At 36.4% G+C, this 7,660-nt stretch overlaps 1 non-coding gene across 1 annotated transcript; it reads left to right on the plus strand.

The window, feature by feature from the left end:
* Window positions 1-4,177: 4,177 nt before the first annotated feature.
* Window positions 4,178-4,283, plus strand: LOC133309381 (small nucleolar RNA R71). Its single transcript, XR_009751318.1, has one exon. It is a non-coding gene; the product is annotated as a small nucleolar RNA R71 (small nucleolar RNA).
* Window positions 4,284-7,660: the final 3,377 nt, after the last annotated feature.

Below are 7,660 nucleotides of genomic sequence, written 5' to 3' on the forward strand. Positions count from 1 at the left end.
TTCTCAGGGTTAATCCCTTGTTGTTCCACCAAACTCCATGGGAGATTGTTTATGTGCATGGTATGTGATGCCTTGCTAACAGTTGTGCAAGTAATGCGCGCAAGTATACGCGACAACAAGTAATATAGGGCTGTTATAAGTCCCAGATATCGTTCCCACAAGGATCGTTGGCGTTTTGAAATGACTAAAGGTTGTAATTGCTTAAAACTGAGTTGATATTTGAAAATAAAAGAAATAAAAATTGTAAGGTAAGAATAATCTAGAATGGTTCTAAAATACTACTGTTCACTTTTCTTTTAAAATTTTTCTGAATTACTTTCCTAAGTTATAAAATAAGAATGAAGAATGGAGCAACTTAAATGAAAGATGTGACAAAAATTTTGAAAACGGAATAGAGATTGAAATATGAAATAACAAAGGAAATTGGAAAATCTGGATTGATAAAGAGGTTTAAAAAGGTGGGTTGAGTTTTTGGCTCTCCTTCCCCACAATGCTTGAAAAATAATTTGATTAACAAAAGGCTCATCCTAAGATTCTCTGTTAACAGGACTGTATTGTTAATTTTTAATCTCTTAAAAATTATTTTATCCCAAAGTTGCCCACTTCCATATCTCTATGCCAAGTGGGATTAGGACTCTTGAGATTCAGGTCCACTATTACATGAGGACTCATTCATTTCTGAATTGAGATCCCTTAGATGATTTCTCATCTAAGTTCATGTGTCTAATGCAGAATCCAGAATTAATTGTTTCTCAACAACTAAATCCTAACCAAACATCTGACATTTGGCCAAAATGCAGATAATTTTAAACATTAGAAACAACATTAAACAACTGAGATATAAACATTAAAACCAGGAAATCAAATATTTGACAAGCACTGAGGTTTGGGTATCACCTAAACCCAACCTCTAAAAAGTTAGCCACTATCCATAGGGGTGAGGCTTACAAACAGTAACAGAACTACAGAATTCACAAAATAAAAATTCTAAAAACTACAATTACAGCACTGGCCTAACAACCGGCAATCTCAGTGCTGTAAAGACATGCATCAAGTTCATCAAAATGAACCAGAATCTCATTACAAAACAGAAATTAAAAGAAACTCAAAATTGTTCAGAAAACAAAAACTAAGAAAAACCATAAATCAGAAAACAGAAGAGAGCTCCCCGATGACTCACTCCTATATCCCTTTTATAGGGCTCTTTGCACACTATCCTCTTTTTCTCCAGCTCAGCAATATGACGCGCTGCTGCAAATGAGTGGTCCCCACAGTGCTCCACTCCTCTGCTCTTACAAATCGGATGGAATTGTCGTTCCTTCAAACCGTACACTGACGTGTGCTCACAATCGCTCCAGCATCCACTAAGTAACGGATCTTTGTTTGGCTTTTTCTGAATCCAAAATAGTGGCTAGGTTTTGGTTTGTTTGCGATATTGTGTGGTTTGGTGCGTCAATCAGGTAGAAAGGGTGCAAACGATGGAAATGGGTTGTATGAGGGTTAGGGTTCGGTTCGAGAGACAAGGTGTTAGGGTTTGTGTAAGTTGGTCCGATTCAAAAACTGAACCGTGGTGGAAAGTGATGGTTCTATATCTAGGTTGAAAATCAGAGGATGTTTTTGGTTTACTTGCTCGATTCAGAGAGGGAACCGTGATGGAGAGCTTGAGATGGAGTAGGCTCACTTAGACGGTCTATGCTAGGGTTTTTTTCTTTCTCTTTCAGAAGACGCACGATTCTGACTTCTTTCTCTCTTCTTCTTTTCTTTTCTTTTGGGCCACTGATTTGCTTTCTCATTTCTCTATTATTTCCTTTCTCTTTCCTTTCTTTCCTTGGGCTGTATCACAATTGGGCCTGAAGAATGCAAATAAGAAAGAAAAAAAACCATTAGCATTTAAATCAGAATCATCCACCTTAATTCAATTTGGGGTATCTATTAACACAAAGTGTATTCTTTTTTTACATTTTCATATTAAAAACCATACATTGTAAGTATTATTTCATGGACTTATCACACCCCCAAGGTTACACTGTTGCTTGTCCTCAAGTGACACAAGAAATTAGATCCAAAATTTATCAAATTAACCACTCTTTCAACTAACAATCATTCAAATCACATCATTCAAAGCTACTCAGAATCAATCAACAATCTCAAACATTTTCATCAGCATTTCAATGTTCAGCTTTTAAAACCAACTTCAGTGCATCATATTATCACAAAGATCAGGGAACAGAGGTGGGTACATAGTTCAGCAATCCATCAATCACAAACCAGGCAGCTAAATGATCCTTTTATTCCATAAAACTACTCAGCAAATAGTGTGTGAAATTCAAATGCATAAGTGCCTCACTGACTGTTGAATAATGACAAAAGAGATTCTGAAAATTCAATTCTTAACACAGCATGCAATATTTTTCAAAAGGCAATAAAGATGGCAACTTTTCACAGCCTCACTGACTTACAGAATTATTCACTCAATGCTCAAGGGTTCTGTTTCTCTCAATCCAACACTAGGAATAGCTTTGACATAGGCTTGATAAGATGCTCTTGTCTTCTAAGTGACACACAGACCTGAACTTAATCAAAGGGACTTGAATAGGTTGTAACTTGGCTAAGGTGAAGGTGGAAAATTTGTGGGGGATTGGCTAACTTAGCTATGATGGAAAGGAAACACAATTATGAAGCATAATCAACTAATTCAGTGGCAGCTACTTTGACCGCTATTTTTCTCTTATTGGAAATCTCTTTTTTTTTTTTCTTTTTTTTTTTTTTTTTTCTTTTTCTTCTTTTTTTTTTTTTTAAAAAAAAAACCAACAAAATAAAAATAACAAAAAATCTTGCTTCTTTTTCTGTTTCCATCATAACTAAGAGGTGTAATAGATTGTGGGATAAGATAAAATGTGGGTATGTGAAAAGAAAAGGTCAAAGGCTCAAAATGGGTTTTCAATGGATGATGATCTATGGATGGCTTTTTGGTTTTAAAATGGTTAAGCAAAACAACAAATTGCCCTCATCATTTTAAACTCAAGCCAACGCTACACTTCTTCAACTAAGCACCAAAGCAAGTTCTGCCTCACTACCCCAGTGTGAACCCCTCATGGAGAAGAAAAAAAAAATTTTGCTGTGTAGGCTCAATATCTCACAGTGTTGGTAAAGTCACCATCTCGCATGCTTATTGTTAAAATTCACAAGATGCATTAATCAACTAAATTTCTCAACCTTTCACTGCCTTTTACCCATCAATCATTTAAAACACTCATGTCACTCTTTATCCACAAAACTACCCTGAGTTCTTTTCCTTTATTCAAATTCTCAGCTGCTTAGTTGTGATACTGACCACTCATTGCTAAACATCACACTCCTCAAATCCATTCTCATATCCAAAATTCCCTTTCACCAAAACAGCAAGTATATACAAAACAGTTCAAAATCTCTTCCTAACTCAAAACAACCAAACCAACAGAAAACTTCATATAACTCTAAAAACAACAAATCCAATCAAAACAGCAACTGAAACATAGGAAATTAATTCAAACTAAAAAAAAATTCTAAAGAGCAATCATGGTTTATGGTGCACCAACAGAATACTCTGAATACTCTCCCCCAAACTTAATTTCAACAGTGTCCTCACTGTTGTGCCTCAAACAAGTTACACAAATGAAAATTTTACAAATAGGATCAGTGTAACCTGAGGCCAGAAGAAGTTCTGGCCTATTTCTCCTGATAATCTGAGTCCCCTGACTCAGATTTATCCACATCTTCAGATTCTGAGTTGGATGGGCAGCTATCATACAAATGGGGCCCACCACAGCAAACACAAGTTACACTTGTGTTTATTGCATTAACTTGAGGTTGGGTCACAGGTATTTGAGGTGCAGGAACTTGGGATTGAGATAATCTTGCCTCAATGGTTTGTCCTTGGGTTCTCACTAAATTGGACAGTGCATCAAACTTGGCTGAAAGAGCTGTTACAGGGTCTATCTCATGTAAACCAGCCACTCTTCTTGGCTGATTTCTTTCTTCAGGCCATTGGGCATAATTTTGAGTCATTTGTTCTAACAACTCATGGGCTTGGTTAAAGGACATAGTCATAAACATGCCATTAGCAGCAGAATCTGCCAAGGCCCTGTTTTGAGTATTTAAGCCATTGTACAGGGTTTGTAACACTGCCCAAGAGGGCAAACCATGATTTGGGCATTGCTTAAGAAGGTTCTTGTACCTCTCCCACACATCCACTAGTGTCTCTCCATCCCTCTGCATGAAGTTAGCAATATCACCTCTAGTTTGCACTATCTTATTAGAGGGGAAAAATTTCATAATGAATTTCTCAGCAAGGGTGTGCCAATTGGTTATAGAGTTGGATGGAAGGGAGTTCAACCATTCTTTGGCTTTGTCAGCCAGTGAATGAGGGAAGAGCTTCAATCTTAACACATCATCCGAGATGTTAGGATTCCTAAAAGTGTTGGCCACTTCTATGAAATTTCTAAGGTGCTTGTGTGGGTCTTCCATCAACAACCCATGAAACTGCCCCATGTTTTGAAGCATGGTGAACATCACCGTTCTAATTTGAAGGGCACTCCATTCACAGGTTGGGCTATGCTTGGATCTAACTCATCCAACACAGGTATGATGAAGTCCATCATGGACCTATCATTATCATTTATAACAGGTGGTTCCCTTATCCTTGCAGGTCCTCCTACCCCATCATTCCCATTTACACTTCCTAAATCTTCCATTTCTTCAATTTCTAGAAGTGGAATTTGCCTATGTGCTATCTGGGCTCTTCTCCTAACTCTAAATGTCCTCTCAGGTTCAGGGTCAATTGAATATATGAACGGGTGTGGAGTTGCACTCATGCACCCCTTTTAACTAAAACAGGTAAACCTGACTTAGCTAAAACACCTAGATTACTAACCAACTTTTATGCAGAACACGCAAAAAATAAACACACAAGAACCTGCAAGCAGAAAAGTCCCAAGACAGTTCACAGCCTGACGGCTTTATAAGGCAGTAATAACTCACCCTCACACAGGGTGGAACTAATAATTAAAATAAAAATGAAACTAAGAAAAATTAAATGACATAAAATAAACAGAATATGAACAGAACAGATTTTAAACTACCAATATTCAAGATACTATAGAACTAATAAATAAACAAAACTGACACAGAATTCAAATGAGCTACACTAAAAACAGCAAAAAGAAGCAGTTCAAAAATAGCAATCACACAGACACTTGATCATATACGCTTCGATCCCCGGCAACGGCGCCAAAAACTTGATGCCTTGCTAACAGTTGTGCAAGTAATGCGCGCAAGTATACGCGACAACAAGTAATATATGGCTGTTATAAGTCCCAGATATCGTTCCCACAAGGATCGTTGGCGTTTTGAAATGACTAAAGGTTGTAATTGCTTAAAACTGAGTTGATATTTGAAAATAAAAGAAATAAAAATTGTAAGGTAAGAATAATCTAGAATGGTTCTAAAATACTACTGTTCACTTTTCTTTTAAAAATTTTCTGAATTACTTTCCTAAGTTATAAAATAAGAATGAAGAATGGAGCAACTTAAATGAAAGATGTGACAAAAATTTTGAAAACGGAATAGAGATTGAAATATGAAATAACAAAGGAAATTGGAAAATCTGGATTGATAAAAAGGTTTAAAAAGGTGGGTTGAGTTTTTGGCTCTCCTTCCCCACAATGCTTGAAAAATAATTTGATTAACAAAAGGCTCATCCTAAGATTCTCTGTTAACAGGACTGTATTGTTAATTTTTAATCTCTTAAAAATTATTTTATCCCAAAGTTGCCCACTTCCATATCTCTATGCCAAGTGGGATTAGGACTCTTGAGATTCAGGTCCACTATTACATGAGGACTCATTCATTTCTGAATTGAGATCCCTTAGATGATTTCTCATCTAAGTTCATGTGTCTAATGCAGAATCCAGAATTAATTGTTTCTCAACAACTAAATCCTAACCAAACATCTGACATTTGGCCAAAATGCAGATAATTTTAAACATTAGAAACAACATTAAACAACTGAGATATAAACATTAAAACCAGGAAATCAAATATTTGACAAGCACTGAGGTTTGGGTATCACCTAAACCCAACCTCTAAAAAGTTAGCCACTATCCATAGGGGTGAGGCTTACAAACAGTAACAGAACTACAGAATTCACAAAATAAAAATTCTAAAAACTACAATTACAGCACTGGCCTAACAACCGGCAATCTCAGTGCTGTAAAGACATGCATCAAGTTCATCAAAATGAACCAGAATCTCATTACAAAACAGAAATTAAAAGAAACTCAAAATTGTTCAGAAAACAAAAACTAAGAAAAACCATAAATCAGAAAACAGAAGAGAGCTCCCCGATGACTCACTCCTATATCCCTTTTATAGGGCTCTTTGCACACTATCCTCTTTTTCTCCAGCTCAGCAATATGACGCGCTGCTGCAAATGAGTGGTCCCCACAGTGCTCCACTCCTCTGCTCTTACAAATCGGATGGAATTGTCGTTCCTTCAAACCATACACTGACGTGTGCTCACAATCGCTCCAGCATCCACTAAGTAACGGATCTTTGTTTGGCTTTTTCTGAATCCAAAATAGTGGCTAGGTTTTGGTTTGTTTGCGATATTGTGTGGTTTGGTGCGTCAATCAGGTAGAAAGGGTGCAAACGATGGAAATGGGTTGTATGAGGGTTAGGGTTCGGTTCGAGAGACAAGGTGTTAGGGTTTGTGTAAGTTGGTCCGATTCAAAAACTGAACCGTGGTGGAAAGTGATGGTCCTATATCTAGGTTGAAAATCAGAGGATGTTTTTGGTTTACTTGCTCGATTCAGAGAGGGAACCGTGATGGAGAGCTTGAGATGGAGTAGGCTCACTTAGACGGTCTATGCTAGGGTTTTTTTTCTTTCTCTTTCAGAAGACGCACGATTCTGACTTCTTTCTCTCTTCTTCTTTTCTTTTCTTTTGGGCCACTGATTTGCTTTCTCATTTCTCTATTATTCATTGCATCTATTAAAAACCATACATTGTAAGTATATCATGGACTTATCAGTATGTTTTTAGAAAATGATTTGTGCACTGATATTTATATGATATAGTTGGAAATTATTCTGATGATATATATAATTTATTATGGTGTGATGCCTGTAAGTGAATTTGGTATGTTGCAGAGGTGGTAGAGTGAGCCAGTAGACTTGACATTGCATCTATTACATACTATATATCCCCAGCTACATATGATTTTATTATTCTGATGAATTTATTATACCTGTAAGTGAACTTGAGGTGGAGTGATCCTTAGAAGATTTAAACATTTTTCAGGTATTGAGATTGTTGATGTTGATGCATCTAATGGCAAGAGGTCGGCATTGAGATTATAGCATGACTTAAGACTTACATTCTCATTATTTGAGATATATATATATATCTGTATGGGATATGATTACCGTTTGGATATATTATGTGATGTTTATATTTGACGTGGTGGGCGTAGAGATTGTCTATGCCACCGTGTACCACTATTGAGTTTGTTTATTATCTTATTGGAGGATATTGTATAAGCTTATGTCTTGGGAATAATTGTATTACTTTAGCTATTGATGTTGTGAGGTATGAACTATGATTTATGGAATTAATACTTAAA

The sequence above is a fragment of the Gastrolobium bilobum genome, unplaced genomic scaffold (assembly GCF_033153095.1).
Source record: "Gastrolobium bilobum isolate Gb01-03AN ecotype WA unplaced genomic scaffold, APGP_CSIRO_Gbil_v1 utg22728, whole genome shotgun sequence".
Classification (NCBI taxonomy): Eukaryota; Viridiplantae; Streptophyta; class Magnoliopsida; order Fabales; family Fabaceae; genus Gastrolobium; species Gastrolobium bilobum.